Source organism: Hyla sarda, unplaced genomic scaffold, assembly GCF_029499605.1.
Source record: "Hyla sarda isolate aHylSar1 unplaced genomic scaffold, aHylSar1.hap1 scaffold_502, whole genome shotgun sequence".
Lineage (NCBI taxonomy): Eukaryota > Metazoa > Chordata > Amphibia > Anura > Hylidae > Hyla > Hyla sarda.
In genome coordinates this window covers 1-17,220 of record NW_026610513.1, presented here as the reverse complement: position 1 = coordinate 17,220, position 17,220 = coordinate 1, and the positions used below count along the sequence as shown (strand labels likewise).

At 46.2% G+C, this 17,220-nt stretch overlaps 8 non-coding genes across 8 annotated transcripts; all 8 read right to left on the bottom strand.

Moving 5' to 3' along the window:
* Positions 1 to 246: 246 nt before the first annotated feature.
* LOC130337638 (U2 spliceosomal RNA) lies at positions 247 to 437 on the bottom strand. The gene has a single exon (XR_008878487.1). It is a non-coding gene; the product is annotated as a U2 spliceosomal RNA (small nuclear RNA).
* A 2,091-nt stretch (positions 438 to 2,528) lies between these two features.
* Positions 2,529 to 2,719, bottom strand: LOC130337637 (U2 spliceosomal RNA). Its single transcript, XR_008878486.1, has one exon. It is a non-coding gene; the product is annotated as a U2 spliceosomal RNA (small nuclear RNA).
* A 2,091-nt stretch (positions 2,720 to 4,810) lies between these two features.
* On the bottom strand, positions 4,811 to 5,001 carry LOC130337626 (U2 spliceosomal RNA). Its single transcript, XR_008878480.1, has one exon. It is a non-coding gene; the product is annotated as a U2 spliceosomal RNA (small nuclear RNA).
* Positions 5,002 to 7,090: 2,089 nt separating this feature from the next.
* LOC130337614 (U2 spliceosomal RNA) lies at positions 7,091 to 7,281 on the bottom strand. Its single transcript, XR_008878469.1, has one exon. It is a non-coding gene; the product is annotated as a U2 spliceosomal RNA (small nuclear RNA).
* A 2,087-nt stretch (positions 7,282 to 9,368) lies between these two features.
* On the bottom strand, positions 9,369 to 9,559 carry LOC130337602 (U2 spliceosomal RNA). The gene has a single exon (XR_008878458.1). It is a non-coding gene; the product is annotated as a U2 spliceosomal RNA (small nuclear RNA).
* Positions 9,560 to 11,647: 2,088 nt separating this feature from the next.
* On the bottom strand, positions 11,648 to 11,838 carry LOC130337589 (U2 spliceosomal RNA). The gene has a single exon (XR_008878447.1). It is a non-coding gene; the product is annotated as a U2 spliceosomal RNA (small nuclear RNA).
* Positions 11,839 to 13,926: 2,088 nt separating this feature from the next.
* On the bottom strand, positions 13,927 to 14,117 carry LOC130337577 (U2 spliceosomal RNA). The gene has a single exon (XR_008878435.1). It is a non-coding gene; the product is annotated as a U2 spliceosomal RNA (small nuclear RNA).
* Positions 14,118 to 16,204: 2,087 nt separating this feature from the next.
* On the bottom strand, positions 16,205 to 16,395 carry LOC130337679 (U2 spliceosomal RNA). The gene has a single exon (XR_008878526.1). It is a non-coding gene; the product is annotated as a U2 spliceosomal RNA (small nuclear RNA).
* Between the last annotated feature and the right edge of the window lie 825 nt (positions 16,396 to 17,220).

Genomic DNA, 17,220 nt, shown 5'->3' with positions numbered 1-17,220 from the left:
GGTGTGCTGGCTACTCAAATGATCCAATTAAGGAGGCCATTTAGTCAGCAGCAGCAGAAGTCCTGTGCCTGGACGCTCCAACAGCGGCCAGACACAAGCAGAAGCAGAAGCAGCAGAAGCAGCAGCAGCACCACCTTTTGTTTTTTGGCTGCAGCAGCAGCAGCAAGGCCCACAGGGCTGGCTAGCTGGCTAGCCAGCAAGCAGGTAGCAATGAAAGTAGGAATCTTTCTTTTTAACCCTGTAAGAGGGTGGTGCACTGTACCCGAAGATACTGCCATATCGGGTCAATGCATAGGGCGACGGAAGCAAGCTTCGAAATCGGCCCCCGTTCTCAAAAATCCATTTAATATATGGTCCCCAGATAGGGGACGTATCAGATATTAAACTGATAAGAACAGATACTACACTTGATCTTAGCCAAAAGGCCGAGAAGCGATAACCGTGAAAGGGGCGGGCCCAACAAGGTCCCCTTCATGGGCACTATCACTGCTTGCTGTCAGGGAGGCTGCCAGACAATTTTCCATGCACACTCTGGGCTGGGGGGCAGTCAACCACCAGTACACACAGCAGAACCTAAACCCATACCATTATTGCTAAGCAGCAAGACAGGGGCCCATTGCACTCCCACGGGGCCTTTTTAAATGCAATCCATAACCCGGATTTGCCAGGAACCCTTCTTACTCCTCCTACTTGCATGTGACACTGGGCTTAGGATCTGCATAGGAAACACACACACAAGCACACACCTACCTTTGTTGCCTGCAGATGCCTCCTTGGCTGTCCCCAAACGGTATCAAACCAACACCCACGGGAAGCTGTAAGCATAGAGGACATGCCTGCACCCCATTGGACTTACCTGTGTGGGTTAAATCCGGGTTATTTGACAACCTATGGCGGTGATGGTTCTGCTCAGGCAGAGCAGTGCTGATGCTCCTCATAAAGCTGTCGCTGCTGTGAAGGTTCTAGGTGACATCACAAATCCCTATGGTTACATACACAACAAAGCTGGGTTGTTGTTGTTTACACTCTGCAAGGCCTGTGGAAGTGAGTGACATCATAGCACTGTAGTTCTGAGGGTTCTAGATGGATGCAACAATCTCCTGTTGCTTCTATGAAGGCCATAATAGACGACATCACCAAACAGCTCCATAGTCACATACACAGCAAAGGAGAGATGTTGTTTACACCTAGTGATGTCAGTGGTATTGAGTGACATCACAGCACAGTGCTAAGGCTCCTGGGCCTGGACACAGCAGCGGCTGCAATATCTCAACGGAGAATACGTTTATATATATGTGTGTGTGTGCGCGTATATATATATATATATATATATATATATATATATATATATATATTTCTCCGCCGAAATCACTTTTAAACCCATTTCCACCTTTTTTTCCCTTCTCTTCCTCTTACTTTTTTTTCACGTTTTTTTACGTTTTTCTCCTTTTCGCCTCTTTTCTGGGCGTATTATTCTTCTTTTTCTTCTTTTTTTTCGTCTAATGCATACCCCATCAGTGCAGCAATGCTTATTCAATACCGCCAGCAGATGGAGACACTGGGGGATAATTTTCTAAGGATTTATACTGATTTTTCCTGTCTGAATTTGTCGCACAGAAAGTTGCAGGCCAAATATGTGTGACATTTCTGCGACTTTAGCTTCTAGAGCATTTTTACAACATTATACATAGGTGCTGAATACATAAAAAGCGACTGTTCAGCGACAGACAAGTCGCATCGGCTGAAAGTAGGCCAGAATGTCAGTCCATGTTGGAGCAGGTTTAGATACAGTCTAAAGTATAGATCTCAAAGTCTGTGCACAGAATTTAGCAAGGGCCTCGCACCTTCTGATGCATCAGGTAGGTGCACAATAGCATAGCCTAACCCTCTGTACTTTGGTCTATATTGATGCGGGACATAGACAGCCAGCTGATGACCAATCCATTAGTGCAATGGATGGCTGGAAGCATTTGTCTTTGCCTTTGCAATACCACAGAAGCAATGCATGGTCAATGTACAGCAATGACACACCTGTGTGAACAGCCAGGAGACCCCCCCCATGTTATGTTACATAGTTACATAGTTAGTACGGTCGAAAAAAGACATATGTCCATCAAGTTCAACCAGGGAATTAAGGGGTAGGGGTGTGGCGCGATATTGGGGAAGGGATGAGATTTTATATTTCTTCATAAGCATTAATCTTATTTTGTCAATTAGGAACATTCAGCACCCACCCGCTATCAAGGCAGCTGCCTATCATGTCATGCCCTACCTGCACAGGTGTGCTGGCTACTCAAATGATCCAATTAAGGAGGCCATTTAGTCAGCAGCAGCAGAAGTCCTGTGCCTGGACGCTCCAACAGCGGCCAGACACAAGCAGAAGCAGAAGCAGCAGAAGCAGCAGCAGCAGCACCACCTTTTGTTTTTTGGCTGCAGCAGCAGCAGCAAGGCCCACAGGGCTGGCTAGCTGGCTAGCCAGCAAGCAGGTAGCAATGAAAGTAGGAATCTTTCTTTTTAACCCTGTAAGGGGGTGGTGCACTGTACCCGAAGATACTGCCATATCGGGTCAATGCATAGGGCGACGGAAGCAAGCTTCGAAATCGGCCCCCGTTCTCAAAAATCCATTTAATATATGGTCCCCAGATAGGGGACGTATCAGATATTAAACTGATAAGAACAGATACTACACTTGATCTTAGCCAAAAGGCCGAGAAGCGATAACCGTGAAAGGGGCGGGCCCAACAAGGTCCCCTTCATGGGCACTATCACTGCTTGCTGTCAGGGAGGCTGCCAGACAATTTTCCATGCACACTCTGGGCTGGGGGGCAGTCAACCACCAGTACACACAGCAGAACCTAAACCCATACCATTATTGCTAAGCAGCAAGACAGGGGCCCATTGCACTCCCACGGGGCCTTTTTAAATGCAATCCATAACCCGGATTTGCCAGGAACCCTTCTTACTCCTCCTACTTGCATGTGACACTGGGCTTAGGATCTGCATAGGAAACACACACACAAGCACACACCTACCTTTGTTGCCTGCAGATGCCTCCTTGGCTGTCCCCAAACGGTATCAAACCAACACCCACGGGAAGCTGTAAGCATAGAGGACATGCCTGCACCCCATTGGACTTACCTGTGTGGGTTAAATCCGGGTTATTTGACAACCTATGGCGGTGATGGTTCTGCTCAGGCAGAGCAGTGCTGATGCTCCTCATAAAGCTGTCGCTGCTGTGAAGGTTCTAGGTGACATCACAAATCCCTATGGTTACATACACAACAAAGCTGGGTTGTTGTTGTTTACACTCTGCAAGGCCTGTGGAAGTGAGTGACATCATAGCACTGTAGTTCTGAGGGTTCTAGATGGATGCAACAATCTCCTGTTGCTTCTATGAAGGCCATAATAGACGACATCACCAAACAGCTCCATAGTCACATACACAGCAAAGGAGAGATGTTGTTTACACCTAGTGATGTCAGTGGTATTGAGTGACATCACAGCACAGTGCTAAGGCTCCTGGGCCTGGACACAGCAGCGGCTGCAATATCTCAACGGAGAATACGTTTATATATATGTGTGTGTGTGCGCGTATATATATATATATATATATATATATATATATATATATATATATTTCTCCGCCGAAATCACTTTTAAACCCATTTCCACCTTTTTTTCCCTTCTCTTCCTCTTACTTTTTTTTCACGTTTTTTTACGTTTTTCTCCTTTTCGCCTCTTTTCTGGGCGTATTATTCTTCTTTTTCTTCTTTTTTTTCGTCTAATGCATACCCCATCAGTGCAGCAATGCTTATTCAATACCGCCAGCAGATGGAGACACTGGGGGATAATTTTCTAAGGATTTATACTGATTTTTCCTGTCTGAATTTGTCGCACAGAAAGTTGCAGGCCAAATATGTGTGACATTTCTGCGACTTTAGCTTCTAGAGCATTTTTACAACATTATACATAGGTGCTGAATACATAAAAAGCGACTGTTCAGCGACAGACAAGTCGCATCGGCTGAAAGTAGGCCAGAATGTCAGTCCATGTTGGAGCAGGTTTAGATACAGTCTAAAGTATAGATCTCAAAGTCTGTGCACAGAATTTAGCAAGGGCCTCGCACCTTCTGATGCATCAGGTAGGTGCACAATAGCATAGCCTAACCCTCTGTACTTTGGTCTATATTGATGCGGGACATAGACAGCCAGCTGATGACCAATCCATTAGTGCAATGGATGGCTGGAAGCATTTGTCTTTGCCTTTGCAATACCACAGAAGCAATGCATGGTCAATGTACAGCAATGACACACCTGTGTGAACAGCCAGGAGACCCCCCCCATGTTATGTTACATAGTTACATAGTTAGTACGGTCGAAAAAAGACATATGTCCATCAAGTTCAACCAGGGAATTAAGGGGTAGGGGTGTGGCGCGATATTGGGGAAGGGATGAGATTTTATATTTCTTCATAAGCATTAATCTTATTTTGTCAATTAGGAACATTCAGCACCCACCCGCTATCAAGGCAGCTGCCTATCATGTCATGCCCTACCTGCACAGGTGTGCTGGCTACTCAAATGATCCAATTAAGGAGGCCATTTAGTCAGCAGCAGCAGAAGTCCTGTGCCTGGACGCTCCAACAGCGGCCAGACACAAGCAGAAGCAGAAGCAGCAGAAGCAGCAGCAGCAGCACCACCTTTTGTTTTTTGGCTGCAGCAGCAGCAGCAAGGCCCACAGGGCTGGCTAGCTGGCTAGCCAGCAAGCAGGTAGCAATGAAAGTAGGAATCTTTCTTTTTAACCCTGTAAGGGGGTGGTGCACTGTACCCGAAGATACTGCCATATCGGGTCAATGCATAGGGCGACGGAAGCAAGCTTCGAAATCGGCCCCCGTTCTCAAAAATCCATTTAATATATGGTCCCCAGATAGGGGACGTATCAGATATTAAACTGATAAGAACAGATACTACACTTGATCTTAGCCAAAAGGCCGAGAAGCGATAACCGTGAAAGGGGCGGGCCCAACAAGGTCCCCTTCATGGGCACTATCACTGCTTGCTGTCAGGGAGGCTGCCAGACAATTTTCCATGCACACTCTGGGCTGGGGGGCAGTCAACCACCAGTACACACAGCAGAACCTAAACCCATACCATTATTGCTAAGCAGCAAGACAGGGGCCCATTGCACTCCCACGGGGCCTTTTTAAATGCAATCCATAACCCGGATTTGCCAGGAACCCTTCTTACTCCTCCTACTTGCATGTGACACTGGGCTTAGGATCTGCATAGGAAACACACACACAAGCACACACCTACCTTTGTTGCCTGCAGATGCCTCCTTGGCTGTCCCCAAACGGTATCAAACCAACACCCACGGGAAGCTGTAAGCATAGAGGACATGCCTGCACCCCATTGGACTTACCTGTGTGGGTTAAATCCGGGTTATTTGACAACCTATGGCGGTGATGGTTCTGCTCAGGCAGAGCAGTGCTGATGCTCCTCATAAAGCTGTCGCTGCTGTGAAGGTTCTAGGTGACATCACAAATCCCTATGGTTACATACACAACAAAGCTGGGTTGTTGTTGTTTACACTCTGCAAGGCCTGTGGAAGTGAGTGACATCATAGCACTGTAGTTCTGAGGGTTCTAGATGGATGCAACAATCTCCTGTTGCTTCTATGAAGGCCATAATAGACGACATCACCAAACAGCTCCATAGTCACATACACAGCAAAGGAGAGATGTTGTTTACACCTAGTGATGTCAGTGGTATTGAGTGACATCACAGCACAGTGCTAAGGCTCCTGGGCCTGGACACAGCAGCGGCTGCAATATCTCAACGGAGAATACGTTTATATATATGTGTGTGTGTGCGCGTATATATATATATATATATATATATATATATATATATATATATATATTCTCCGCCGAAATCACTTTTAAACCCATTTCCACCTTTTTTTCCCTTCTCTTCCTCTTACTTTTTTTTCACGTTTTTTTACGTTTTTCTCCTTTTCGCCTCTTTTCTGGGCGTATTATTCTTCTTTTTCTTCTTTTTTTTCGTCTAATGCATACCCCATCAGTGCAGCAATGCTTATTCAATACCGCCAGCAGATGGAGACACTGGGGGATAATTTTCTAAGGATTTATACTGATTTTTCCTGTCTGAATTTGTCGCACAGAAAGTTGCAGGCCAAATATGTGTGACATTTCTGCGACTTTAGCTTCTAGAGCATTTTTACAACATTATACATAGGTGCTGAATACATAAAAAGCGACTGTTCAGCGACAGACAAGTCGCATCGGCTGAAAGTAGGCCAGAATGTCAGTCCATGTTGGAGCAGGTTTAGATACAGTCTAAAGTATAGATCTCAAAGTCTGTGCACAGAATTTAGCAAGGGCCTCGCACCTTCTGATGCATCAGGTAGGTGCACAATAGCATAGCCTAACCCTCTGTACTTTGGTCTATATTGATGCGGGACATAGACAGCCAGCTGATGACCAATCCATTAGTGCAATGGATGGCTGGAAGCATTTGTCTTTGCCTTTGCAATACCACAGAAGCAATGCATGGTCAATGTACAGCAATGACACACCTGTGTGAACAGCCAGGAGACCCCCCCCATGTTATGTTACATAGTTACATAGTTAGTACGGTCGAAAAAAGACATATGTCCATCAAGTTCAACCAGGGAATTAAGGGGTAGGGGTGTGGCGCGATATTGGGGAAGGGATGAGATTTTATATTTCTTCATAAGCATTAATCTTATTTTGTCAATTAGGAACATTCAGCACCCACCCGCTATCAAGGCAGCTGCCTATCATGTCATGCCCTACCTGCACAGGTGTGCTGGCTACTCAAATGATCCAATTAAGGAGGCCATTTAGTCAGCAGCAGCAGAAGTCCTGTGCCTGGACGCTCCAACAGCGGCCAGACACAAGCAGAAGCAGAAGCAGCAGAAGCAGCAGCAGCACCACCTTTTGTTTTTTGGCTGCAGCAGCAGCAGCAAGGCCCACAGGGCTGGCTAGCTGGCTAGCCAGCAAGCAGGTAGCAATGAAAGTAGGAATCTTTCTTTTTAACCCTGTAAGGGGGTGGTGCACTGTACCCGAAGATACTGCCATATCGGGTCAATGCATAGGGCGACGGAAGCAAGCTTCGAAATCGGCCCCCGTTCTCAAAAATCCATTTAATATATGGTCCCCAGATAGGGGACGTATCAGATATTAAACTGATAAGAACAGATACTACACTTGATCTTAGCCAAAAGGCCGAGAAGCGATAACCGTGAAAGGGGCGGGCCCAACAAGGTCCCCTTCATGGGCACTATCACTGCTTGCTGTCAGGGAGGCTGCCAGACAATTTTCCATGCACACTCTGGGCTGGGGGGCAGTCAACCACCAGTACACACAGCAGAACCTAAACCCATACCATTATTGCTAAGCAGCAAGACAGGGGCCCATTGCACTCCCACGGGGCCTTTTTAAATGCAATCCATAACCCGGATTTGCCAGGAACCCTTCTTACTCCTCCTACTTGCATGTGACACTGGGCTTAGGATCTGCATAGGAAACACACACACAAGCACACACCTACCTTTGTTGCCTGCAGATGCCTCCTTGGCTGTCCCCAAACGGTATCAAACCAACACCCACGGGAAGCTGTAAGCATAGAGGACATGCCTGCACCCCATTGGACTTACCTGTGTGGGTTAAATCCGGGTTATTTGACAACCTATGGCGGTGATGGTTCTGCTCAGGCAGAGCAGTGCTGATGCTCCTCATAAAGCTGTCGCTGCTGTGAAGGTTCTAGGTGACATCACAAATCCCTATGGTTACATACACAACAAAGCTGGGTTGTTGTTGTTTACACTCTGCAAGGCCTGTGGAAGTGAGTGACATCATAGCACTGTAGTTCTGAGGGTTCTAGATGGATGCAACAATCTCCTGTTGCTTCTATGAAGGCCATAATAGACGACATCACCAAACAGCTCCATAGTCACATACACAGCAAAGGAGAGATGTTGTTTACACCTAGTGATGTCAGTGGTATTGAGTGACATCACAGCACAGTGCTAAGGCTCCTGGGCCTGGACACAGCAGCGGCTGCAATATCTCAACGGAGAATACGTTTATATATATGTGTGTGTGTGCGCGTATATATATATATATATATATATATATATATATATATATATATATTCTCCGCCGAAATCACTTTTAAACCCATTTCCACCTTTTTTTCCCTTCTCTTCCTCTTACTTTTTTTTCACGTTTTTTTACGTTTTTCTCCTTTTCGCCTCTTTTCTGGGCGTATTATTCTTCTTTTTCTTCTTTTTTTTCGTCTAATGCATACCCCATCAGTGCAGCAATGCTTATTCAATACCGCCAGCAGATGGAGACACTGGGGGATAATTTTCTAAGGATTTATACTGATTTTTCCTGTCTGAATTTGTCGCACAGAAAGTTGCAGGCCAAATATGTGTGACATTTCTGCGACTTTAGCTTCTAGAGCATTTTTACAACATTATACATAGGTGCTGAATACATAAAAAGCGACTGTTCAGCGACAGACAAGTCGCATCGGCTGAAAGTAGGCCAGAATGTCAGTCCATGTTGGAGCAGGTTTAGATACAGTCTAAAGTATAGATCTCAAAGTCTGTGCACAGAATTTAGCAAGGGCCTCGCACCTTCTGATGCATCAGGTAGGTGCACAATAGCATAGCCTAACCCTCTGTACTTTGGTCTATATTGATGCGGGACATAGACAGCCAGCTGATGACCAATCCATTAGTGCAATGGATGGCTGGAAGCATTTGTCTTTGCCTTTGCAATACCACAGAAGCAATGCATGGTCAATGTACAGCAATGACACACCTGTGTGAACAGCCAGGAGACCCCCCCCATGTTATGTTACATAGTTACATAGTTAGTACGGTCGAAAAAAGACATATGTCCATCAAGTTCAACCAGGGAATTAAGGGGTAGGGGTGTGGCGCGATATTGGGGAAGGGATGAGATTTTATATTTCTTCATAAGCATTAATCTTATTTTGTCAATTAGGAACATTCAGCACCCACCCGCTATCAAGGCAGCTGCCTATCATGTCATGCCCTACCTGCACAGGTGTGCTGGCTACTCAAATGATCCAATTAAGGAGGCCATTTAGTCAGCAGCAGCAGAAGTCCTGTGCCTGGACGCTCCAACAGCGGCCAGACACAAGCAGAAGCAGAAGCAGCAGAAGCAGCAGCAGCACCACCTTTTGTTTTTTGGCTGCAGCAGCAGCAGCAAGGCCCACAGGGCTGGCTAGCTGGCTAGCCAGCAAGCAGGTAGCAATGAAAGTAGGAATCTTTCTTTTTAACCCTGTAAGGGGGTGGTGCACTGTACCCGAAGATACTGCCATATCGGGTCAATGCATAGGGCGACGGAAGCAAGCTTCGAAATCGGCCCCCGTTCTCAAAAATCCATTTAATATATGGTCCCCAGATAGGGGACGTATCAGATATTAAACTGATAAGAACAGATACTACACTTGATCTTAGCCAAAAGGCCGAGAAGCGATAACCGTGAAAGGGGCGGGCCCAACAAGGTCCCCTTCATGGGCACTATCACTGCTTGCTGTCAGGGAGGCTGCCAGACAATTTTCCATGCACACTCTGGGCTGGGGGGCAGTCAACCACCAGTACACACAGCAGAACCTAAACCCATACCATTATTGCTAAGCAGCAAGACAGGGGCCCATTGCACTCCCACGGGGCCTTTTTAAATGCAATCCATAACCCGGATTTGCCAGGAACCCTTCTTACTCCTCCTACTTGCATGTGACACTGGGCTTAGGATCTGCATAGGAAACACACACACAAGCACACACCTACCTTTGTTGCCTGCAGATGCCTCCTTGGCTGTCCCCAAACGGTATCAAACCAACACCCACGGGAAGCTGTAAGCATAGAGGACATGCCTGCACCCCATTGGACTTACCTGTGTGGGTTAAATCCGGGTTATTTGACAACCTATGGCGGTGATGGTTCTGCTCAGGCAGAGCAGTGCTGATGCTCCTCATAAAGCTGTCGCTGCTGTGAAGGTTCTAGGTGACATCACAAATCCCTATGGTTACATACACAACAAAGCTGGGTTGTTGTTGTTTACACTCTGCAAGGCCTGTGGAAGTGAGTGACATCATAGCACTGTAGTTCTGAGGGTTCTAGATGGATGCAACAATCTCCTGTTGCTTCTATGAAGGCCATAATAGACGACATCACCAAACAGCTCCATAGTCACATACACAGCAAAGGAGAGATGTTGTTTACACCTAGTGATGTCAGTGGTATTGAGTGACATCACAGCACAGTGCTAAGGCTCCTGGGCCTGGACACAGCAGCGGCTGCAATATCTCAACGGAGAATACGTTTATATATATGTGTGTGTGTGCGCGTATATATATATATATATATATATATATATATATATATATATATATTTCTCCGCCGAAATCACTTTTAAACCCATTTCCACCTTTTTTTCCCTTCTCTTCCTCTTACTTTTTTTTCACGTTTTTTTACGTTTTTCTCCTTTTCGCCTCTTTTCTGGGCGTATTATTCTTCTTTTTCTTCTTTTTTTTCGTCTAATGCATACCCCATCAGTGCAGCAATGCTTATTCAATACCGCCAGCAGATGGAGACACTGGGGGATAATTTTCTAAGGATTTATACTGATTTTTCCTGTCTGAATTTGTCGCACAGAAAGTTGCAGGCCAAATATGTGTGACATTTCTGCGACTTTAGCTTCTAGAGCATTTTTACAACATTATACATAGGTGCTGAATACATAAAAAGCGACTGTTCAGCGACAGACAAGTCGCATCGGCTGAAAGTAGGCCAGAATGTCAGTCCATGTTGGAGCAGGTTTAGATACAGTCTAAAGTATAGATCTCAAAGTCTGTGCACAGAATTTAGCAAGGGCCTCGCACCTTCTGATGCATCAGGTAGGTGCACAATAGCATAGCCTAACCCTCTGTACTTTGGTCTATATTGATGCGGGACATAGACAGCCAGCTGATGACCAATCCATTAGTGCAATGGATGGCTGGAAGCATTTGTCTTTGCCTTTGCAATACCACAGAAGCAATGCATGGTCAATGTACAGCAATGACACACCTGTGTGAACAGCCAGGAGACCCCCCCCATGTTATGTTACATAGTTACATAGTTAGTACGGTCGAAAAAAGACATATGTCCATCAAGTTCAACCAGGGAATTAAGGGGTAGGGGTGTGGCGCGATATTGGGGAAGGGATGAGATTTTATATTTCTTCATAAGCATTAATCTTATTTTGTCAATTAGGAACATTCAGCACCCACCCGCTATCAAGGCAGCTGCCTATCATGTCATGCCCTACCTGCACAGGTGTGCTGGCTACTCAAATGATCCAATTAAGGAGGCCATTTAGTCAGCAGCAGCAGAAGTCCTGTGCCTGGACGCTCCAACAGCGGCCAGACACAAGCAGAAGCAGAAGCAGCAGAAGCAGCAGCAGCACCACCTTTTGTTTTTTGGCTGCAGCAGCAGCAGCAAGGCCCACAGGGCTGGCTAGCTGGCTAGCCAGCAAGCAGGTAGCAATGAAAGTAGGAATCTTTCTTTTTAACCCTGTAAGGGGGTGGTGCACTGTACCCGAAGATACTGCCATATCGGGTCAATGCATAGGGCGACGGAAGCAAGCTTCGAAATCGGCCCCCGTTCTCAAAAATCCATTTAATATATGGTCCCCAGATAGGGGACGTATCAGATATTAAACTGATAAGAACAGATACTACACTTGATCTTAGCCAAAAGGCCGAGAAGCGATAACCGTGAAAGGGGCGGGCCCAACAAGGTCCCCTTCATGGGCACTATCACTGCTTGCTGTCAGGGAGGCTGCCAGACAATTTTCCATGCACACTCTGGGCTGGGGGGCAGTCAACCACCAGTACACACAGCAGAACCTAAACCCATACCATTATTGCTAAGCAGCAAGACAGGGGCCCATTGCACTCCCACGGGGCCTTTTTAAATGCAATCCATAACCCGGATTTGCCAGGAACCCTTCTTACTCCTCCTACTTGCATGTGACACTGGGCTTAGGATCTGCATAGGAAACACACACACAAGCACACACCTACCTTTGTTGCCTGCAGATGCCTCCTTGGCTGTCCCCAAACGGTATCAAACCAACACCCACGGGAAGCTGTAAGCATAGAGGACATGCCTGCACCCCATTGGACTTACCTGTGTGGGTTAAATCCGGGTTATTTGACAACCTATGGCGGTGATGGTTCTGCTCAGGCAGAGCAGTGCTGATGCTCCTCATAAAGCTGTCGCTGCTGTGAAGGTTCTAGGTGACATCACAAATCCCTATGGTTACATACACAACAAAGCTGGGTTGTTGTTGTTTACACTCTGCAAGGCCTGTGGAAGTGAGTGACATCATAGCACTGTAGTTCTGAGGGTTCTAGATGGATGCAACAATCTCCTGTTGCTTCTATGAAGGCCATAATAGACGACATCACCAAACAGCTCCATAGTCACATACACAGCAAAGGAGAGATGTTGTTTACACCTAGTGATGTCAGTGGTATTGAGTGACATCACAGCACAGTGCTAAGGCTCCTGGGCCTGGACACAGCAGCGGCTGCAATATCTCAACGGAGAATACGTTTATATATATGTGTGTGTGTGCGCGTATATATATATATATATATATATATATATATATATATATATATATTTCTCCGCCGAAATCACTTTTAAACCCATTTCCACCTTTTTTTCCCTTCTCTTCCTCTTACTTTTTTTTCACGTTTTTTTACGTTTTTCTCCTTTTCGCCTCTTTTCTGGGCGTATTATTCTTCTTTTTCTTCTTTTTTTTCGTCTAATGCATACCCCATCAGTGCAGCAATGCTTATTCAATACCGCCAGCAGATGGAGACACTGGGGGATAATTTTCTAAGGATTTATACTGATTTTTCCTGTCTGAATTTGTCGCACAGAAAGTTGCAGGCCAAATATGTGTGACATTTCTGCGACTTTAGCTTCTAGAGCATTTTTACAACATTATACATAGGTGCTGAATACATAAAAAGCGACTGTTCAGCGACAGACAAGTCGCATCGGCTGAAAGTAGGCCAGAATGTCAGTCCATGTTGGAGCAGGTTTAGATACAGTCTAAAGTATAGATCTCAAAGTCTGTGCACAGAATTTAGCAAGGGCCTCGCACCTTCTGATGCATCAGGTAGGTGCACAATAGCATAGCCTAACCCTCTGTACTTTGGTCTATATTGATGCGGGACATAGACAGCCAGCTGATGACCAATCCATTAGTGCAATGGATGGCTGGAAGCATTTGTCTTTGCCTTTGCAATACCACAGAAGCAATGCATGGTCAATGTACAGCAATGACACACCTGTGTGAACAGCCAGGAGACCCCCCCCATGTTATGTTACATAGTTACATAGTTAGTACGGTCGAAAAAAGACATATGTCCATCAAGTTCAACCAGGGAATTAAGGGGTAGGGGTGTGGCGCGATATTGGGGAAGGGATGAGATTTTATATTTCTTCATAAGCATTAATCTTATTTTGTCAATTAGGAACATTCAGCACCCACCCGCTATCAAGGCAGCTGCCTATCATGTCATGCCCTACCTGCACAGGTGTGCTGGCTACTCAAATGATCCAATTAAGGAGGCCATTTAGTCAGCAGCAGCAGAAGTCCTGTGCCTGGACGCTCCAACAGCGGCCAGACACAAGCAGAAGCAGAAGCAGCAGAAGCAGCAGCAGCACCACCTTTTGTTTTTTGGCTGCAGCAGCAGCAGCAAGGCCCACAGGGCTGGCTAGCTGGCTAGCCAGCAAGCAGGTAGCAATGAAAGTAGGAATCTTTCTTTTTAACCCTGTAAGGGGGTGGTGCACTGTACCCGAAGATACTGCCATATCGGGTCAATGCATAGGGCGACGGAAGCAAGCTTCGAAATCGGCCCCCGTTCTCAAAAATCCATTTAATATATGGTCCCCAGATAGGGGACGTATCAGATATTAAACTGATAAGAACAGATACTACACTTGATCTTAGCCAAAAGGCCGAGAAGCGATAACCGTGAAAGGGGCGGGCCCAACAAGGTCCCCTTCATGGGCACTATCACTGCTTGCTGTCAGGGAGGCTGCCAGACAATTTTCCATGCACACTCTGGGCTGGGGGGCAGTCAACCACCAGTACACACAGCAGAACCTAAACCCATACCATTATTGCTAAGCAGCAAGACAGGGGCCCATTGCACTCCCACGGGGCCTTTTTAAATGCAATCCATAACCCGGATTTGCCAGGAACCCTTCTTACTCCTCCTACTTGCATGTGACACTGGGCTTAGGATCTGCATAGGAAACACACACACAAGCACACACCTACCTTTGTTGCCTGCAGATGCCTCCTTGGCTGTCCCCAAACGGTATCAAACCAACACCCACGGGAAGCTGTAAGCATAGAGGACATGCCTGCACCCCATTGGACTTACCTGTGTGGGTTAAATCCGGGTTATTTGACAACCTATGGCGGTGATGGTTCTGCTCAGGCAGAGCAGTGCTGATGCTCCTCATAAAGCTGTCGCTGCTGTGAAGGTTCTAGGTGACATCACAAATCCCTATGGTTACATACACAACAAAGCTGGGTTGTTGTTGTTTACACTCTGCAAGGCCTGTGGAAGTGAGTGACATCATAGCACTGTAGTTCTGAGGGTTCTAGATGGATGCAACAATCTCCTGTTGCTTCTATGAAGGCCATAATAGACGACATCACCAAACAGCTCCATAGTCACATACACAGCAAAGGAGAGATGTTGTTTACACCTAGTGATGTCAGTGGTATTGAGTGACATCACAGCACAGTGCTAAGGCTCCTGGGCCTGGACACAGCAGCGGCTGCAATATCTCAACGGAGAATACGTTTATATATATGTGTGTGTGTGCGCGTATATATATATATATATATATATATATATATATATATATATATATTCTCCGCCGAAATCACTTTTAAACCCATTTCCACCTTTTTTTCCCTTCTCTTCCTCTTACTTTTTTTTCACGTTTTTTTACGTTTTTCTCCTTTTCGCCTCTTTTCTGGGCGTATTATTCTTCTTTTTCTTCTTTTTTTTCGTCTAATGCATACCCCATCAGTGCAGCAATGCTTATTCAATACCGCCAGCAGATGGAGACACTGGGGGATAATTTTCTAAGGATTTATACTGATTTTTCCTGTCTGAATTTGTCGCACAGAAAGTTGCAGGCCAAATATGTGTGACATTTCTGCGACTTTAGCTTCTAGAGCATTTTTACAACATTATACATAGGTGCTGAATACATAAAAAGCGACTGTTCAGCGACAGACAAGTCGCATCGGCTGAAAGTAGGCCAGAATGTCAGTCCATGTTGGAGCAGGTTTAGATACAGTCTAAAGTATAGATCTCAAAGTCTGTGCACAGAATTTAGCAAGGGCCTCGCACCTTCTGATGCATCAGGTAGGTGCACAATAGCATAGCCTAACCCTCTGTACTTTGGTCTATATTGATGCGGGACATAGACAGCCAGCTGATGACCAATCCATTAGTGCAATGGATGGCTGGAAGCATTTGTCTTTGCCTTTGCAATACCACAGAAGCAATGCATGGTCAATGTACAGCAATGACACACCTGTGTGAACAGCCAGGAGACCCCCCCCATGTTATGTTACATAGTTACATAGTTAGTACGGTCGAAAAAAGACATATGTCCATCAAGTTCAACCAGGGAATTAAGGGGTAGGGGTGTGGCGCGATATTGGGGAAGGGATGAGATTTTATATTTCTTCATAAGCATTAATCTTATTTTGTCAATTAGGAACATTCAGCACCCACCCGCTATCAAGGCAGCTGCCTATCATGTCATGCCCTACCTGCACAGGTGTGCTGGCTACTCAAATGATCCAATTAAGGAGGCCATTTAGTCAGCAGCAGCAGAAGTCCTGTGCCTGGACGCTCCAACAGCGGCCAGACACAAGCAGAAGCAGAAGCAGCAGAAGCAGCAGCAGCACCACCTTTTGTTTTTTGGCTGCAGCAGCAGCAGCAAGGCCCACAGGGCTGGCTAGCTGGCTAGCCAGCAAGCAGGTAGCAATGAAAGTAGGAATCTTTCTTTTTAACCCTGTAAGGGGGTGGTGCACTGTACCCGAAGATACTGCCATATCGGGTCAATGCATAGGGCGACGGAAGCAAGCTTCGAAATCGGCCCCCGTTCTCAAAAATCCATTTAATATATGGTCCCCAGATAGGGGACGTATCAGATATTAAACTGATAAGAACAGATACTACACTTGATCTTAGCCAAAAGGCCGAGAAGCGATAACCGTGAAAGGGGCGGGCCCAACAAGGTCCCCTTCATGGGCACTATCACTGCTTGCTGTCAGGGAGGCTGCCAGACAATTTTCCATGCACACTCTGGGCTGGGGGGCAGTCAACCACCAGTACACACAGCAGAACCTAAACCCATACCATTATTGCTAAGCAGCAAGACAGGGGCCCATTGCACTCCCACGGGGCCTTTTTAAATGCAATCCATAACCCGGATTTGCCAGGAACCCTTCTTACTCCTCCTACTTGCATGTGACACTGGGCTTAGGATCTGCATAGGAAACACACACACAAGCACACACCTACCTTTGTTGCCTGCAGATGCCTCCTTGGCTGTCCCCAAACGGTATCAAACCAACACCCACGGGAAGCTGTAAGCATAGAGGACATGCCTGCACCCCATTGGACTTACCTGTGTGGGTTAAATCCGGGTTATTTGACAACCTATGGCGGTGATGGTTCTGCTCAGGCAGAGCAGTGCTGATGCTCCTCATAAAGCTGTCGCTGCTGTGAAGGTTCTAGGTGACATCACAAATCCCTATGGTTACATACACAACAAAGCTGGGTTGTTGTTGTTTACACTCTGCAAGGCCTGTGGAAGTGAGTGACATCATAGCACTGTAGTTCTGAGGGTTCTAGATGGATGCAACAATCTCCTGTTGCTTCTATGAAGGCCATAATAGACGACATCACCAAACAGCTCCATAGTCACATACACAGCAAAGGAGAGATGTTGTTTACACCTAGTGATGTCAGTGGTATTGAGTGACATCACAGCACAGTGCTAAGGCTCCTGGGCCTGGACACAGCAGCGGCTG